At 41.1% G+C, this 19,892-nt stretch overlaps 1 protein-coding gene across 1 annotated transcript in view; it reads left to right on the top strand.

Moving 5' to 3' along the window:
* Positions 1-19,892, top strand: part of FMNL2 (formin like 2) — a 299,629-nt gene that overhangs the window by 62,153 nt on the left and 217,584 nt on the right. The window lies entirely within an intron of this gene.

The raw sequence follows: 19,892 nt of genomic DNA, 5'->3' as shown, positions 1-19,892 counted from the left end.
CTTGAAGAGGTGGTGGTGAAAACATACAATCCTAAATGTCAGTGTCAGGTTTGGACTGGAAGACTCTGATAGGATGTTGAAAGTTTTTTGTGTTTTTTTTTTTTCTTGACGGGGGCAGGGGGGAACAGGTAGGGAGGGGAAAATAGCGACAAAATGGGGATTATGTTTGAGGAAGATGGAGCTGGCATTTATAGGATGGATGAGATGGTTTTGATGTTCTAGGCAGGGCATTGAGTTGGTGCCTTTATGTCTGGAGATGGAATTTCCAAGTCTTTGTTACTGATTTGAATTGGAGGATGGGAGATAAGGAAGGAGTTAAAAAGTGACTTTCATATTTTTAATAATATGTTTTTTCATTTAATAGATATTTGCATGAGTTCTATGTGGCAGGCAAAGTGCTAGGTACTGGGTGTGCAGTGCTGAGCAACTGTGTGCGAATAGGTGGGAGGAATAAAGTGAAAAGTGGCTCTGAAGTTTTGAACCCTGGACACGGGCAAAGTGACATTTCCTGGAGGGCAGGCAGTGAGGAGTTGGCTTGGAGACACTGGTGATGAATTTTGTTATGATGAGTCTAGTTTGAGGTCAGTCGTGGCAAGTAATCCATTATAAAATTAGACATCTTGGGCAGAAGTTAGAGATGGCAGTAGATGGAGGGTGGATGAGAAAGCAGAGGTCATGTAAATATTCAAGGGCAGAGGGCAGGAGACAGGACTTTGCCAGCAAAGCATAGATTTTCAGGGACAGAAGGAAGATACAAAGAGGAGTGAAAGTTGAAGTTGAAAATTGAAAGTGTAACTTACACACACACACTTGAAGAAAACTGTAGAAAAATGTGTGTGTGTGCGCGCGTGTGCGCATGCTCGCGCTTTAGAACAAGGTTTCTTAACCCCAGTGCTAGTTTGACATTTGGGGCCAGATAACTTACATTGTGGCGGGCTGTCCTGCACGTTGTACATTGTAGGATGTTTAGCAGCATCCCTGGGTTCTACCCACGAGATGCCAGGGGGTAACCTTGGGCAGCATTCTGTCTTCCCAGTGGTGACAATCAAAAATGTCTGCGTACATTGCCAAATGTGCCCTGGGGTACAGAATCAACCAAACTTGAGAACTGCTTCAGAAGTTAGGATGTTGACATTTTCTTTGCTTTTTTTTCACGAATTTCCCTCCAGGGGAAGGTTTGAACCTTTATTTGGCTGCAAGTGTATTTTTGCGGCTCAGTTCTCAAAGTTACAGCCGGAAAACATTGGAAATGATGCTGTGAAGCGGTTTCCTGGGCTGGAGAGGAGGCGCGGACACTTCAGCTCCCCACGGGCCTGTGCCTGTGAAGTGACTGCACTTGTGGACATCAATGTGGGTGGAGTAAACTCTGGAAGTTTAGGGAATTTATTGGTTTCAAAAGGAGTATTATTTTACAGAAGTCCCTTTCATGTTTTTAGGAAAAACCATTCATTTAAATGTGTCATATAGAAGAAAATAGGTGTGTCCTAATAGGATTCCCTATAAGTTCCTGTTGAATACCTACCTCCACCAAATGAATGGACATAAGAAGTGTACTCTGGTCCAGCGGTTCCTGCCTACTTACCATGGTGTCTTTTCACCTGGTAGATGAATTGAGTTGAATTGAAATCCCTTTTGATTTTGAAAGAGTAGAAGTGGTTCTGGGAGGCAAAAAAGCATGAGCTTACATCTGTGCAAGATGTCAAAGACCACGTTTGAGACGGAGTCAGGAGTGTTCCGTTTTCATTTGGAACCTCATTTTCAGGTTGGCTGTGGATTTCGGTGTGCCTGTTTGGTCAGCAGAGGGAGGATGTCCCTCCCGCTCCCTGGAGTTCTCCAGGTGCTCCCCTCTTGCCTTTGAATCGCAAATTGATTTCTGACAGGTGCTTGATGAAGAAGTGATTACTGTGGTCAGTTTGGCCTACTAAGCTATTCATAGGGCTGGAGAAATTGCCAGAAATGAGAAGCACACAGGAAAAAGAGAACTATTTCTAAGTAGTTTCAGTTGCGTTTAATCTTTTAAAAGCTTGCAAATGCTAAGAGTTGTGCTCATAACTAGAGGTGAAACAAAAGCAAAGAGATAAGAAAGGATGTGTGGTTGTAGTCAGAGGCCGGGTGGAGGCCTATGCAGCCGAGACAGATTCCCTTCATCCCAAGTGGCGTTTTTGAGGAGCATGCTCTGGGGGGGTCCTTTCTCTCTTTGAAAAGAGCAAAAAGTGCCTATGACACCTTTGACTACTGAGTAAGATCTGGACTATCCTACGAGTGTGAAGCACGTTTAGACCCCAGTAAAGTTCTGCCTTGGAGACCTTGGGTTGTGTTTCTTTTCCTTGATGATAAGATAGTGGGAGGTAGAAAGGGATGAAGATTGGCAGTTGCTGCCAAAGTGAATTTGGCCAAGTTCATCCATCTGTGTTCCATTGCACACTGCCTCTCATTCTTCCCTCTTTGATTTTTTTTTGAAATAAAGTTCTTATTGTAGAAGAGTTTTAGATTTATAGCAAAATTGAGAAGAGAGTATAGAGAATTCCCATATACTCTGCAACTAGTTTCTCCTACTGACATCCTTCCTTGGTGTGGCACAATTGCCACAATTAATGAACCAGTATTGAGACATTATTAACTGAAGTCCATACTTCGTTAGGATTTTCTTAGTTTTCACCTAATGCACTTTTTTTCAGGATCCCATCCAGAATACCACAGTACACTGAGTCACCATGTCTCCTTACACTCCTTTTGGCTCTGAGAACTTCTCAGACTTTCCTTGTTTTTGATAACCTTGACAGTTCTGAGAAGCACTGATTAGCTACTTTGTAGAATGCCCCTCAGTTAGGATTTGTCTTATGTTTTTCTCTGATTGAGTAGGCCAAGGTTATTGGTTTTTGAGAGGAAGACCACTAAGGTAAAGTGCCATTTTCATCACATCAGATTCAAGGGTGCATACTTTTAACCTAATTTACCACTGTTGATGTTGACCTTGATCACTTGGCTGAGGTAGTATTTGCTAAGTTTCTCTGCAGTAAACTGTGTCTCTCTGTTTCTCTTTCTCTCTCTCTCTCTCTCTCTCTCTCTCTCTCACACATACACACACAGACACAGACAAACACAAACACACACGCACGTCCTCCCATTCTATACTGAACTCTGGAAGGAAGTCGCTATAAGCAGCAACCGAAGGAGTGAGGGGTTAAGCCCTACTACCTTGAGGGTGGCGCATCTACATACATTATTTGGAATTCTGCATGAGAGATTTGCCCCACCCCCCATTTATTTATTCTGTAATTTCTTTATATCAGTATGGATTCCTGGATATTTATTCTTTGAGCTGTAATCCAACACTACTTTTCCTCATTGTTCAAATCGTTCCAGCTTTGGCCATTGGAAGCTCTTCTGTTGGCCCCTGTGTCCCTGTAGCATACCCTCAGTCTTGTTTTGTTTTGTTTAGTTTTTAGAAGCTCTTCCCATCTTTCCCATAGTACAAGTTCCTCTTTGATTGATTTTTTATGTGCCTTGGTAATGCTTTCTGCCCTGTGTGAAGTAATGACAGATCACATGGTTGGTGGCTGAATGCTAAGGCTTTGGTCTCATCTCAGCTGAGCAGTTGACTTTGTGGTTCTGTTTTCTCTAAAATAAATATACCACAGGTCTTTAGCTAAGAGAGTTGTAAAAATCCGATAAATGTAAAAGGGCTTCACACATAGTAGTTATCAGTCCATGCCCACTTATTGACATTGTAGCACATCTTCAGACTTCTACCTCTGGGCCTTCCCACAGCTCTGGTACATGCTTATTGACTGAACCAATGGTTGTTCAATGAATGCAACTCCAACACTGCATTTCACCATCTGTTTGACCCATTCCATATATATATATTTTAATCTTCACCTGAGGCTATTATTCCATTGATTTTTTTAGAGAGAGTGGAAGAGAGAGGGAAAGACAGAAATATCGATGTGAGAGAAACACATCGATTGGTTACCTCCTGCACAAGCCTTGACCAGGGACTGGGCCGGGGAGGAGCTTGCAACCGAGGTACGTGCTCTTGATCAGAATTGAACCTGGGACCCTTTGGTCCACAGGCTGACGCCCTATCCACTGAGCAAAACCGACTTGGGCCATTTCAAGTATATTAATTGACCAGCTTCTCCTTTCCTACATAAACTTTTAAAAAAAATTAATTATATCTTCTCACCACACATAACATAGACTCACAGGTACTTACGTCTGCTGAGAAGTAAGTAATGGAGAAAGTGGAAACCAAACTGAATGTAAATAGAAAAAATAATGACAGAAGATAAATAAACTATGAGGATGGTGTCATTTCCTTTTTCTTCCAGTTACCTCAACCTTTAAAATGATCTCTTTTATTTGTAATTAAGTACTCGTGTCATTAGATTGCTAGTGAGAGATGAATGAATGAGTGAATACATGTTGGAAACTATATAGAATTCAGGTTTAGGGAAGGGATTCAGAGGAATTATCTTTGGATGATTCATCTGTGAGTTCTCTTGGACTAAATAGTGACATTGTGGTGGCATTAAATAGAACAAAGGTGGAATGAAAACTTTATTTACATTGCTAAATTCATTGGGCAGTTAGGGTGTGGCCAGCCACTGTCCTAGAGGGTTTGCAGGGATAATTCATAAACATAAGAGTATGTTTCATGTACATATTCAATTTTTTTGAGAAGAGGAGAATGAGTAGGTCACTTGTGACATTTTATAACCCCTGTTCCAAAATAACTTGAAATGTGAACATCCCATGTTGATGCTTCTCTAAGAAACTAGTTTCGGCATGGCAAGATAGGCAGGCCTTCTGCAAGACACGCCCGGAGCGCCTTTGGAAAATACAAAGCTTACCTGTGTGGAAATTGCCCAAATAAGCATTGCTTTGACACACAGTTTTCCTTAAATGATGTCTTGCGATTTTTTTTTTTTAATGAACATGTTGGAATTCCCCGTGTCTACGGTGTGTGCCAGATTGAGAATTTGAGATCTTTAGATATGGGAAGGATTTCTTAAATTGAATTTATTAAGGTGACATTGGTTAATAAAATTACATAGGTTTCAGGGGTACAATTCTATAATACATCGTCTTGTATATGTTTGTGTGTTCACCACCCCAAGTCAAGTCTCCTTCCGAATATGGGAAGGATTCTGAAGACCATCTGGCCCAGCTCCTTTTCATGGTTCTAGAAACAAAGGTCCAGTTGAAGTAAAGTGATTTGGGACCCCAAAACTGGTCAGTGATTATCAAGACTAACTAGTACCTGAGTCTCCTGATTCCTGGTTCTGTGATGTTGACTTTGGTTTGTAGTGGGATTGTGAACATTTAATTTGGCTGTCCAATTAGAAGTTCTGTTTCTGTAGAATGATACTGGTATCAGTGGATGTTTAAAACTACAGATAATATACTAAAGTCTTGAAGAATAGATGATATCATCCATTAAGTTGTTAGAAGCTAAGGGGATGTAGAAGAGTGAGAACTGTTCTGAGAATCAGGATGTTTTGTCCCAGTTTACCCTCAAGACAAATTTTGAGCAAGTCATCTCTTGGGACTTTACTCGGAAGGGGGCTGGATTCGACTCTTTCTTTTGTCATTTCAAGCTTATATTTGTTTTAATGCATGTTGTACATCTTTCCCACAGTGATACCGAATGTCTGCAATGTGGATAAGTCCTTATTTAATGTCAGTGTTATCGAATGCGAGTTTCATGTTATTTACATGAATGCTGTTTTTCTTGTCAAGGAGGGGGCTACCTCAGCTCCCAAAGTTTATCTACTGTGTTCATTAGCCTTCTGAGTGAGGGGAGATAGAGAGTAAGCTTGCTATTGTGCAAACATTAGATCTCTGTTAGGTTAGCGTTAGTGTTAAACTTGAGAGAAGAACCACGGGAAAAGGAGAAAGAATTATGGCCCAGGAGCCAGATGGTGACCTCTGCATTAAATGGAGAGTGTGTGGGAGTTATGGACCCATCATTTTATTTACCTTTCAGGTGTCTTACCTGCTATAGTTGAAGATATTTGGCACATTCCATGAAGATGGCAATCTCAGTTCCTTGTATAGCCCACACTTCTTTTCGATTCTGACTTTGGTGATGGCAGTGTAGTCTTTTGTCTGCATGGTGTTAGAAATTGAGTCATTACTCTTGCCGTCATGAGCCCCATTTCACACATGAGAAACCGGAGTCCTAAAATGTAGGTAAGTTGTCCTGAATCATATTACTGGCTTAGGTGGGATCTCAAGCCCAAGTCTTTCCGACTTCAGGGTTTGTACTTTTCACCATCTTACCTTGCAGGTGCCACGCACATACTGCCCCATTTTAAATCTGAGATGTTACCTTTACCTTATTTTCTTACTGATTAGAAGTTCATTGTTTTCTTCTTTTTCATTACTCTGTAGTGCCTGGCATAGGACCATAATGGAAACCTTTGTTTAAAAATATATTTTTATTGATTTCAGAGAGGAAGGAAGAAGGAGAAAGAGATAGAAACATCAGTGATGAGAGAAAATCATTGATTGGCTGCCTCCTGCACACCCCCCACTGGGGATTGAGCCTGCAACCCGGGCATGTGCCCTTGACCGGAATCGAACCTGGGATCCTTTGGTCTGCAAGCTGACGCTCTATCCACTGAGCCAAATCAACTAGGGCAATGGAAACATTTTTGTTAATGATTTCAAGGTAGCAAATGTGATGAACTGAAAGAGTTAAAAAAAAAAAGGCAGAGGCTTCTGAGCCACTAAGACTTATTTATACTGGCTCTATCACTTTGTAACCTTGGACACACAAAAAATTAAGTTCTCTAGGCATCAGTTTCCTCACCTTAAAAAGTGGGGAAGCTATTATTTGCCACACTGGGCTGGTGTGACATTAGAAGTGACATGCCCTGGCCAGTGTGGCTCAGTTGGTTGAGAGTCATCCCATCTACTGAGAGGTTGCCGGTTCGGTTGTGGGCACAATCCCCAATAGGGAACGTGGAGGAGGTAGCCGATCCATATTTCAACCATCGATGTTTATCTCTCTCCCTCTCCCGGCCACTGTCTCTAAAATCAATAAAAAGATATTTTAAAAGATAGAGTACATTAAATTTGCAGTGCTGAGCACATAATAGGTAATGTGATTAACGTGTGGCTGCCATTATACTTACGTTGATGTTTAATTAATAAAAACCTGAAATGTTTCTTTCATTTTCTCTCTCTACTTTTTCCCCCCTGCCTAAAGGCAGAGTATGTCATTTCCCCGAAATGCCGTGGACTAAATGTTTAATGTTATCAGATTCCTTTTTTTTTTTTTTTTTTAATGCCCTTTCCTTTTCCCCACCCAGTAGTTCAGGAGAAAACTCCCGCAGCGTAGGGCAGGGTGGAGAGTTGCCCAGCTTTGCAGGCTGACTCCTGGGAGGGCCTCTCTTCAGGGAGCTGGATTGAGCTTGCATGGAAATCAGTCTCTTTTCTTCATGTCTTCTGTCCTCCCTCACAATTCCCTGTTCACTGGAAAAGTCCCCAAAGCTTTTCTTCTGCTGAATTGTGGCCCAGGAGCCAGATAGTGGCCGCTGCATTAAATGGCAAGGAACCTGTTTCTTCCCATGTTGAATTTTTGTCTGCCACATTGACCCCATTGGCTCCTGCCGCTGTCATCTCTTCCCTGTGTTCAGAAGCCACTAACATTACACTTTGTATGGATTGGGTCATCCTGCTTTGTCTGTTTTATCTATTAGAAGCAATCTCTTTATTTTCCCTTTCCTTCAACATCCTGGGAGAAATGGTCCTCCTAGGCAGAGAAAATTTATCACCATGATGAGTAAGAAGAAATCACCAGTGCAGTACTTGGCGCACAGTAGGTACTCAGTAGATGAAAGAAACTACAGATGACTACGGTCCCTGTAGCACTGTCAACATGTTCAGTGTTTTGGGGGGCCTGAGGGATCTGTTTATAAGGGTGAGAGTTAGAGTCAGTAACTTGGGTTGGAAAGTCACTCTTCCGTCTCTGAATGACATGAGGATGGGCGGTGGTTAGGGACAGGGGTTGGTAAGTGGATTAATCCTGTTGCTCCAACTCTGAATGAGGTACATATTTGAAAGTTACTTAAAGAGCCTTGGATTACCTTCTGCTTGTAGAATAATTGAAAGACAGTGCATATTTGTGCTAGGTTATAATATGTAGCACTTAGGTCTTTTTTATGTACTTTAAACAGTCTATGTTTCATCATAGATTAATGTTCTCACTTGTGTCTTCGTTGCATTGTGTTTCTTAGGATGAGTGAGTAGGCTTTGCCAATTGATTTCTAAAATGCTTATGAATTTTGAATCTCTGGGGAGTGCAAATTGACATGACAGTATATGGAGCTTCACATTTACTGAGAAACTGCTGGCTTAGTATTCTTCTCCTATTTGTTTCCCAAGCTGTAGATGATATCAGTCAGCAATCAAGTGAAATTCAGGAATTATGAGTTTTGTGGTGTTCTGAAATAGTTAGTTCTTAATGCCAGACCTGAGTGAATGATTGCTGTGCATTGATATCTAAAGCATGAATCCTTAGTATATGCTTTAAAAAAAATTGGAAGTTGACTAGTTAAGAGAGGAAGGGTATATAGTTGGCTTCATAAAGTCCTTCTCAGGCTTTTAAAGTCGTAAGTTAAGAGCCTTTGATGGAATACTGGGAGGTCGTTCCTGTGCTTTCTTACCTCTTACTTCATTAATGTAACACGATAGTAAGATGCTGCAAGGAAATCAGAGTATGAATATGCCAAATAATTAGCTGTTTTCTGTCCAAATCCAACGGCCTTGCATGAGGCTAAGTTCACTCTGTGTGGAGGATAAGGAAAATCCAGTTTTAGTATTAAGGTGATATAATACAATTTATTCTTTTTAAAAAAATATATTTTATTGATTTTTCAAAGAGAGGAAGGGAGAGGGATAGAGAGTTAGAAACATTGATGAGAGAGAAACATAGATCAGCTGCCTCCTGCACACCTCCCACTGGGGATGTGCCCACAACCAAGGTATATGCCCTTAGCCGGAATCGAACCTGGGACCTTTCAGTCCACAGGCCGACGCTCTATCCACTGAGCCAAACCGGTTAGAGCATTTTTATTAGTTCTTTATATATGGTAATGTGTTTTGTTGGTTTTGGGTTTTGTTTTGTTTTTTTGAGTGAGGAAGTGGAGAAAGGAAGTAAAATCATGGTTCCTATCCTGAACTAAACTGTGGTCAGAGTGTATTTTTTAGGAGCACAAAAAAAGAGGTGAAGAACAGAGAGTAAGTTTTCCTGACTGTGGAGGAAGTTAAGGACAGGAGTGTGATGGAGGTCATGGGAAGGCAGTGGTGGAGGTGGAGGGTTTTATATGATTTGTGGTATAAGCTTCCTATTTGATGTGGGATATAATCGAGAGAGTCAAATGAAGTTGATGGTGCTAACAGTGACTCTGAGTAGAGAAGACATAGTGATCAAGACCTAGTTTATGACTGTGCTGGTGATGATACTAATACTTGCTTGAGGACTTGGTATGTGCCACACTCTTTATATACTTTACCCTATTTAATCCCCACAATGATCATTTTCAGATGGTAGCTTAGAGGAGTAAATAATTTGCCCAGGGCCATATAGTAAGTGCTGGAGCTGGGATTTGACACCATGATGTAATGCGATGAAGTCAAGGTTATTAAAATAAAGACTAATGAAACCAGAGAAATATTTCAAGAGACAGAAGTCACAATATTTAGTAACAGACTAGGTATGTGAACTGAAGGCAAAATGAGAAGAAAAAATATGATTTTCAAATTACAATTCTGGAGAAAAAGGAAGACCATAGTGCTAGTGAATGGGGTAGGAAGAATAAACAATGAGGTTCTGTCTCAGTCCTGTTTATGGGCTCCTTTTCCTAGAAAACAGCCAATAGTGTTAATTTCATCTTTCAGAAAACAGCTATTATGTCAAGTGCTCACTGTCAACATGGAACACAGGTTGTGAACACAGTGCTTTTGTTCCAAACTCATGTCACACGGGGGCATTGACGCTAGCAGCAGACCAATGCCCATTCCCAGTGGAGCCAAGTTCAAACATCATGCCATCCTGTTGGCCTCTGATTTGGCTAATGATATGGTGGTTGTCTCATTGGCACAGGACAGTGATAGTCACTGATTGGCAAGGTCCTCCCTGGGGAGGACCACACTTATGCTGACTACTCCAGATTAGCCGGTCAGAACCACCAGGAGAGCCAGCTCTTGTCGGTTAATACCGAGTGGATGTAGCATTCTGAAAGTGATTGTCAAGGCCCCAGGATTCTTAGGCCTGATCAGCAACATGTAGCTGATAAGATTTCTCACTGACTCTGGAGGAATGCTGGTTAAATCTTGCCTTAGGGATTATGATTTCAGTACAGCTGTCATGGGGCCCACGCCTGGTTGAACACCATTTCTCCTCCCTCATCTCTGTGCATTAATGTCTCTGTGCATTAATGTTTTTGGTGTGTGTGTGTGTGTGTGTGTGTGTGTGTGTGTGTTTATTCACTGTGAATCATTAAGTGTTTTTATTCCCTTCATGCAAGGTTCTTATTTTTCTGGGTGAAAAAGTGAACTCAATAAAAAATTTACTTGATTATAATCAGCTCTCCTTAGGAAAGAATATTAATGTGAGCAGTGTGGCCTTATAGGCAGCTGTCTAGCTGTCCAAAGGTATAGTTGTGCCCTTTGTCCAAAATTATATCCTCCACCTGCTGGCTACAAAATCATCCAGTGTACCGGTAGCTGCTAACTATCTCTGGTTAAAGAAGGAGAAGCTACCACTCCTATCCCTGTGGTCTTTGGATTACATAGAGAAACACTCCCTTTACAGAAACATTATCCTTTCCCTCTCTCCTCACCTCTAGCAAGAATTTCCTGTTAGGAAAACTATGTGAAATCCTGAGTTAGTTTGCATTACCTTTCCTAAGGGCTAGTTGGCCAAATACACTGTCATAAGAGAATTAGGTATAACAAGTAAATTTTTGATATGAGTTGAGGAAAGAGCGAAATTCTGGGAAGGGAAAGTGAAATTATGTGAAGCTTGAACAAATAGTGGGCATAATTGGTTGTGTATTTGGGTGTGTACGTGTCAGTGAAGTGGTGAGTATTTTACATGCCACTAGTGGAAGAAGAATGTTGGAAGAATGGTAGATGTTTGCTCAAGACAAATACACCACTTCCTTTAAGAATTTGCGGGTAACCCACCTTTGCTGATATTATCCATTCATTTCATTGACAAGACTCTTCTGGAGAGAGAATACAGATATGAAGTCAGCCTTCAAATTCACGTTCTCCCTCTTCCTAAGAGGCCCTTGTTATGTTTAACCTACTTTGGGTGAAGGACAGGGCCAGCCAGCTCTTTTCCTTCATTACCTTAAGTAGGATTATAGCTTACCTCATATACTGGGGCCTCGTCATTTGTTTACCAGCTAGGGTTTGGTGTTGTCCGTCTCCAGCTTACCTCCATTCCACTCCCATTAAATCTCAGCAAATTCCTAGCACCCTGAACAGCATATTTCACTTGAATGACTCCTGTGTGACCAAACTCTTAGGGAGCTGAGCACACGGTGGTACCCTTTCATTTGATGTCACGAGATAACCTTTGTACCCTTTGGACTTTGAGCTTTCAGTTGAGCTTATAGTTAATTCCCATTGAACATTTCAAGTGGGCAGGGTGTGTGCTAGCCCCAGTGCTCAGAAAGATGACCCCATTATGGTGGCCCCACAGCTGAGATCATAAAAGCATCCCAAGTGTCATTTGAAAGTCAAACACTAGGTCACATAGTCATGTTTTCTTTTTTTTAGTGGGGGAGGGGGAGGGTGTTAATCTCGTCCTTTCTAAGATTTTTGTACCTAGTGATTCTTCATCAGCTTGAAGGCTAACTGAGAAGGCACATTGCCTTGACTGTGTTTTCACTCATTAAATTCTTTCTTTGTGGAACCTGCATAAATGAGACTGGTTCTTGCTGTTTTGTATTGTCTTTGAGCTCGTCGTGGCAGGTGGCACTTGGCCCTGTGAAGGCTGTCCTTGTGTATTGTTTTCATAAGCTTAATAAGGCACAGAAAGGATAACAAAAGAGACTTTTCCTCCAGAGGAGAAGAGAAGGGAGACGAGGCAGTTTGCAGTTGACATGTGATTCTTGTATGAGTGCTCTTTCTGATCATCTTTTCTCCTCTTCATTTATATGTTTCTTCTTACCTTCTATTTCTCCATACAGTTAAAATTAGGAAGAAAATGTATGCCAGTCTCCTGTTGAATTGATTTCAATTTTAACTTTTTCCTAGACTAACTTATTTTTAGTGCCTCTATTAATAAAAGACACCTGTCTTTCTAAAGACAATAAAATTCATGTGGGACAGAGGAAAATAGGAAGGAATTTTCAGTTCTAGTCTGGTACATATTAATTTTGTGTCTAGATGGTTAGATATTTAATCTCTTATCAAGAAGCCGCAATTTTATAGCAAGCATTTCTGACAGATTCAGTAGTGACAAATATAAAAAGAATTAAAGGCTGTCATGGGAAAATAGAAGCCTGTCCATTTCCTTCTTTCGTGTCCATTTCCTCTATCACTTTTTCTTTCTCTTCCTCATTTTCTGACTTCTCCACACTATTGATGTGTTTCTATTCCCCTTTTCTTTCTCCTTATTGCTTTCTGTGCAGAAGGCAGAAGGCAGACTCTTGACTGGTCTTGGTAATGATATTGAAGTTGTTTTCATCTGCAGGGAAGGGATAGGATATAGTCTTCCTAGTATTTTGTTATCCATAGGTGAGGAATGCCTTTCCACCTACTATTAGACAAAACAAAAAAGCAGAGAGACCTTTGGTAGAGAAAAATGGAGAAATTTGGATTGATCAAAGCATGAACTTACCAAAATACTTCTTTAGCTAGTACCTGTATTAAAGAAAAATGCATTTTTTAAAGTGAAGAAATTCATCTCTTAAGAAGATGATCAGAAAGCTAACCTGAAATGGCAGCTTATTTCCCTATCTTACCTTAACCAAGTAATCAAGTGTTTCTATTGTCATTAGTTTGAACCATATGAACTTGCTATTGTTATAAGCCAAAAATAGTTGAATAACAGTGATTTCATATAAACCTGATGAGGAAATGGAGACACAGAAAGGTTAATCAACTACCCTCTCCCCCCAGTTCTGTCCTTGAACCCAGTAGTCAGAGAACTGAGAACAAATTTCCCTTCCTCCCTCCCTTCTTCTCTTCTCTATCTTTCTAAGTTAACAGATACCAAGGAATAAAGAATATCTTTATAGAAGGGACTGTGGGGAAGTCAAGGTGACTGATATTTTCAGGGGTTAGCAGGCAGCAACAGAAACCCTACCTCTCAGTACTAGGACAATAATTATACCAGATTTTAAGACAAGGCTACAATAGAGCCAGCGTCTATAGAAATGAGTATATCTAGTCACTGGCCATTTTGTTTGATTGTCTGAGCCACATTGGGTTGTCCTTGAGGAGCATGGATTGTGCTGTTTTTCATTGCATTCCTGACATGCTTTAAAAAAGGCTGCCACAATCTACTGTAGTTGATTGATGCTGGGGAAGTTTGCTGCCTCTAACAATAGCCTTTCTCCATGAAACACTCCATTGATACGTTTAAAACTCATTACTGCTAACCAAACAGTGGTGGTTTTATTACTGTACTAATGGAGCCTGGTACTTGGAGGCTGGGACTTGTGGGTGGGGTGGGGAGGGTATAAAGATGGGGCCAGGAATGTGGGCAGGAAAAAAGGAATCCCTGTCCATGATTAGTGGTGTCCACCATAGAGTTCGTTAGGCAGTTTCCAATAAAACAATGTGATAATCTAGAGACAATGCAGGGTTTAATATGCATATGCAAGGATGCACTAAATGAATTATTCCTAGCAGAGAGGAACAGGGCTTTCTCAATGGAGAATCAGCAAGACAGCAGAATTTTCTAAGGCCTTTTCCAATGAAGTGATTTGCTTTCCTGACAGTGCGTGGAGGCGAACAAGTGAATTGTGAAAGATGGGGATACTGCTGCACACAGGACCCTGCTAGACTTGGCAGGCTCCTCATTATGGGCAAGAAGACAGACCCAAGCGAAGGCTTTTACCCTCTTTCATGTTTGTTGTAATGTACTGGCGTCCTTCCCTCCCTATGCTTTTATCCATTATTTTAATTGGAGTAGTTGATCCATTTACCTTTTTATGTGATTTCTAACATATTTGAGTTTTTATCTACCAACTTACAACTTGTTTTCCACTTGACCTGCCTGTTTTATGTTCTTTCTTTTCCTTCTTGACTTCTTTTGGGTTAAGCAAAAACTGATTCCATTTTCCCTGTTTTATTGACTTGTTAATTCTTTTACTCTTAGTGTTTATCCCAGAGATTACAGGGCGCATCCTTGACTTACTGCAGGCTAATAAAGATTTTTCCCTCTTTCTTTTTGTACACTGCTTTCATTTGGAAAAGTTCATGATTTTTAACCCCATTGGCAATGGAATGATTTTGTGTTTATTTCCTGTTTAAGTCCCTCCCATGTTTTTATTGACTGAAATTGCTTGTAAATTTCATCAAAGCTCTTGCCCAGTTCACCTGCTCTTGGAGATGCTCCAGTCAGAAGGGAACATCCCCTACGGCATAGAAACTATAGTTAACAATATCATAATGACTATGTATGGTGCCAGGTGGGTACTGGGAATATCAGGAGGGACACTTTGTAAAGTATATGATTGTCCTAACCACTCTGCTGTACATCTGAAAGTAATACAAAATAATATCGATTGTTAACTGTGATTGGGAAAAAAAAAAGTGGACATCCCCACTGCTGATTTGCTGACTCTAAAATAAATATGGATGCTTTCTATGTCCCCAGGAGGCTGTCAGCTTTTCCATAGCAAGGACTTTCCTTCCCCTTGCACCCTGATATCTGGCTCACAGTAGCCTGTCAGTTGAGATTTGAATGACTGGGCTCAATTGAACCAGAGGCCAGGATTTGAGCCCAATTTAGGTAAGCTCTAATCTGTAAAACTACCACCTTCTACCAGTCTCTTCCAGCTGTTTCAGTTGAATCAGGGTTGTTACTCTGTTTCATATACCCTTACATTAACTTTCAGCCATACTCCCTCACTGGTTGCTACCCGTAATGCTTTTATAGCAATTTAATGAAGTTATAGAGCCTCCCGAGTGTCTAGTAACTACAATTGTTTTTCAGGGGAACATGAGCAATATGAATGGAAATAATGTGTGGCAAGATCCTTGAATTTGTCTTGGAATTGTTGAGCTATGTGTGCCTGAGGCAGATAAAATATGATAAAATCCTAGTACAAAATATCTTAACACAGACTTAGCTGTGCTCTAGGCCACTGATATTGAGGTCATTTTCAGCTGTGATAAGGAAAGCTACAGCAGAGGTGTGACCCTTGTCCCTCAGTGGCAGCATTATGTCAGTTCTGTTATGTCATTGTTTTGTTTGTTTTTTAATAACCAGAGATTTATCATGTCATGTGAACACCCAGTTCTCAGTGATGGAGGAGCTTTTTGGATCATGCAGGTTCATTGTTTGGACACAGCATAGGCTGTGCAAAAAACAGATTTGTCAAGCTCTGAGTTCACCATCCAGCCATTGAGTACCTGTGGATGAGCTATATCACCTCTTCCAGTCTGATCTGTGCAGTCGGGTAATAACACTCAGCTTACTTCACAGGCTTGTTGGAAGGCTAACTTTACATATTGGTTCCTAAAGGTGTTTCTGAAAACTGTGAGTCACTCTATAAATGTGATCAGTGCAATCTATTCTCTCCCACTAGGTGTTTTCCATTTGGGCAACTTAGAATATAGGCACATGTCATGTAGAGCTTGCCCACACTTATTTATTTCTTGAGGTGGGTGATGGAAGATTGAAACCACTAATACTGAGTTCAAGAGAATCTTTTTCCCACTCTTAACTATGCTATACTTGGTATCTACTCCAAGGACATTCAGTTTGTTCCAAATGAGTCAGTTTTGGGCTCTGTGATATGGAGAAGTCTCTAGAGGTGAGAGAGTGATGCCTTTAAGCAGTGTCAACTTTCTGAGAACAGTTATTCTCAAGATAAATTAGTAAGAAGTTGTTTCCTTAAACAAAGGCACCCGGTTGATGTGAATTGACTCTTCAGAGAAATATTTACCACAGCTTCTTCTGCCCCAGTGAGTGTGGTCACCGGGGGCAACGATAGCAGCGGTCTTTATCCAGATAGTGTAAGACCTGCATTCAGATGCCCCTTCCAGGGACTGCCAGCCAGGCTAAAGTTTGGTGTGAAGGTGAGATGGATGCTCAGTGTCAGCTTCCCTGGACATTGGAAAAACCGTGTTTGTTGGAGCATCTGCCAAGCACGGATGGAGGAGGGTGTTTCAAAATGACAAAACTATTTGAGGGACTAGTAAGTGGAGGAATAGCTGTATAGACATTCTGCTCGGTACCCAGAGGCACTATTGACATGGTCTCCTGAACCATACATAGGAGAAGAGGCAGAGTGGTTCTCTCCTCTTCTCAGGATACCTGTGAGAGCTGGAGAAGGATGGTGGAGGATTGGAGAACACCTTTTGGGACAGAGCAGGGGGTTTGGTACTTACCTTATTTCTGGAATTGACTTTGAGGAGTGATGGTTCACTTCTCTTTTGAAGCAAGGTTAGTAGATAGTGACAGTAACTAGTAGATAGTGACTAGTATTTTATCTTCAACTGTCATGAAGAATGAACCCATTTTCTAATTTGTGTATGAAACCTGAACCCTTGTTCAGCCCTTACTGTAGAGCAAGCATGTCAAGCTCAAAGGCTAACATGGGCCAAATAAACAAGGTTAAAGTTTGTGTGGGCCACAACAAAACAAAAGCTTCAATTTTCTTAGACACGTAGGTTTATTTCAGTAGGGACATGCTGAATACAAAGGGCTGAAATAAACGAGTAATCGTTAACATAAAGTACTAGAACATTTTAATAAAAATTAATATTTTTTCTTGAACATTAACTTACCAGACACTGAATAACTGCACAAATTAATAAGCGCAACACACATAAACCTATTTTCCTTGTTCTCCGAAAGTGAAATATTTCCTGTTGTGCACACCAAACAAGGCAGTACAAGACTAATGATGTGGCAATCGGCTGCTAAATATTTGCTGCTAGTATTAGTGGAGAGAAATGGTGCGTCTACGCGTAAGGCGCATAAGGGAAATGAATGCAACACGATTAGAGTAATCAGTCATTAGCAAACGTTGTAGTTCGTTATTAGTAATTATGTATAACAGGATGTTGTAAAAATTAAGTTACTTGTTTCTTACAAACCGTTAAATTGGCTGGGCCGCAAACATATTTGTTGTGGGCCGCGAGTTTCACATGCTTGCTGTAGAGGGCTGGCCAGATGATTGGCAAAGCTTCCGTCACATCTCGTAGTTTCTCACACAGTCAAGGGAAAGACCAGAGCTGTAACCTAGTATGTCAGTGTGGACTTCTTCCCCTTGTTCAGCTGCATCCTTTATGAATGCTTCATAGTTGGAGGTAAGTGCCTGAATCTAGCATTGCCCATGCTAATTTCTAGCCAGACCAACACGATGGCACATCTTTGATTTGGAGGAGACTTTCAGTAAGATTAGATTTTAGTTGCTATATTTAACTTTTAATTATACCTTATTAGGATAAGTTTTAATTTCCCAAGTGTTACAGCCAAGCCATGAAAATGTGGGTCAAATAAGCTAATAGAATGAAAAACACACACACACACACACACACAACATAACAAACCCTAAAATTGACCAGTTGTGTCTCAGGTAATTAATTAGAATGGCCTGCATGTGACTGTGTCACGGTTCCAGGAAAATAGCCCCAATGTCTTCCAGATTGTCAGCCTGCTTCTAAGGGGACTTGAAATAATGATAATTCGCCTTGGATTTTTGAAGATATAGGAAGTTCAGCCTTAACAATTCAGGTATAGGTTGTCCTCCGTGGGTATCTGCAGTGAATTACAGTTCTGTGTTGACTTCTACATGCAATTTATCATCCCAGCCTCATTAGGGAGCACAAAGTTGCCTGAGCAAACATAAGGTAGCACAGACACACAGATCTGATGTGTGTGAGGTTCCTTAAGCTAAACAGAAGATATGTGAGTTTATCTGTTAATCCAGATGATTCATGCCCCTCATTGGCCTCTTGGAGGCCAGCGATTGAGAGGTGACTGAAGTTTGTGCTGAATTAGTGCCTGAAGTCTCCAGATAAGAAACTTGAAGAGTTTGGGAGTTCTGTGAATGTCATTGGCACGTTGTAGACTGCCATCAGAAACTCCTTGCTTTCTGTGAGCTGCCTCTGTTGACCGGTTAGACTGTTGGGGCAGGGGACAGCCTTGCTGTTGGTCAGTGTGGTGTGGTGCAGAGAGCTGGGGCCGAGAGGGTGGCAGGCAACAGCCTAGGCCTGGGGACTGTCGGATGTGCCTGCACAGAATTGTTCTTGCAATCTGTGCACATGTGGCCAAAATAACCAGGGCCCCAAGGCATAGGACTGAAAGGCTGGCTTTCCAGGCAAAAGATCAGAAGGAAGAAAACATGCCAGCACATGATGTATATCCTCCTTTGCTCTGCTCCCCTCTGCGTTTGCTGTCCCGCCATGGAACTCCCCTTGCATGTGCCTCGTGGAGTTGGTGCAAGAATCGCACTGAACCTGGACTGTTATTTTGACCTGCCCGTCTGTTTCTTTGTGCACCAGTGAGTGTGTGAGTACATGAACGGATGTTAAAGATAATAGCAGCTCTTGTGCAACAGTTGGAACTTAGAAAAATCATCCTTTATTCCATTGCCTTTCATTTGGTAATTTTCCTTTCCTCTTCCTTTGTGTACATAGAACTTTTTTGGCCACATTTTTTTTTAAGTTGTGGTAGAATATACCTCAGATAAAATTTACCATTTTAACTATTTTTAGGTGTGCAACTCAGTGGCATTTAGTACATTCACATTGTTGTGCAATTATCACCACAACCCATCTCAAACTGAAACTCTCTACCCATTAAGTAAGTAGTAACTCTCCACCTCTCTCCCTTCCCCCAGCGGCTGGAAACCTCTGTTCTATTACTCAGTCTCTATGAATTTGCCTCTTTAGGCACCTCATATAAGTAGAATCAGACAATATTTGTCCCTTTGTGACTTGCTTATTTCACTTACCATACTGTCTTCAAGGTTCATCCATGTTGTAGCATGTATCAGAACATCATTCTCTTTAAAGGCTGAAGGATTCTCCATTGTGTGTGTATGTACCACATGTCTGTCCATTCATCTACTGCTAGACATTTGGATTGTTTATACATTTTAGCTATTGTGAATAATGCTGCTATAAACATTGGTGTACAGGTGTGTGCATTCCTGCTTTCAGTTCTTTTGGGTATGTATCTACAAGTGGAATTGCTGGATCTCAAGGTAATTCTGTGTTTAACTTTCCACGGAGGCTGCACCATTTTATACTGCCATCAGAAATGCACAGGGGTTCCAATTTCTCTACATCCTTGCCAACACTTACTATTTCTTCTTCCTCCTCCTCCTCGTCGTCCTCCTCCTCTTCCTCCTCCTCCTCCTCCTCCTCCTCTTTCTTCTTCTTTTGATAGTAGTCATCCTAGTGAGTGGGAAGTGGTATGGCATTGTGATTTTGATTTGCATGTGTGTGTAGATATTTAAAATGTTTAAACAGAGCATACATGGCATTTTGCATCCTTGCTCAGTTAACATTTTATCCTGCTCTCTTTTGCCTTTAAGACAACTATTTTTAATTGCATCTTTCTGGGATCCATGTTGAAGTTGCCAGTTCTCTGAAGAATTAGAGCCAAGAATGCATATGTGGCCTTTGCTGCAGAAAGGAAAAGGCCAGAGTGAATCAGTGTGTAGATAGATGCTCCT

The sequence above is a fragment of the Myotis lucifugus genome, unplaced genomic scaffold (assembly GCF_000147115.1).
Source record: "Myotis lucifugus unplaced genomic scaffold, Myoluc2.0 scaffold_89, whole genome shotgun sequence".
In the NCBI taxonomy this organism is placed as follows: domain Eukaryota; kingdom Metazoa; phylum Chordata; class Mammalia; order Chiroptera; family Vespertilionidae; genus Myotis; species Myotis lucifugus.
The sequence above is the reverse complement of the archived record's forward strand: the minus strand, read 5'-3'. Positions and strand labels throughout refer to the sequence as shown.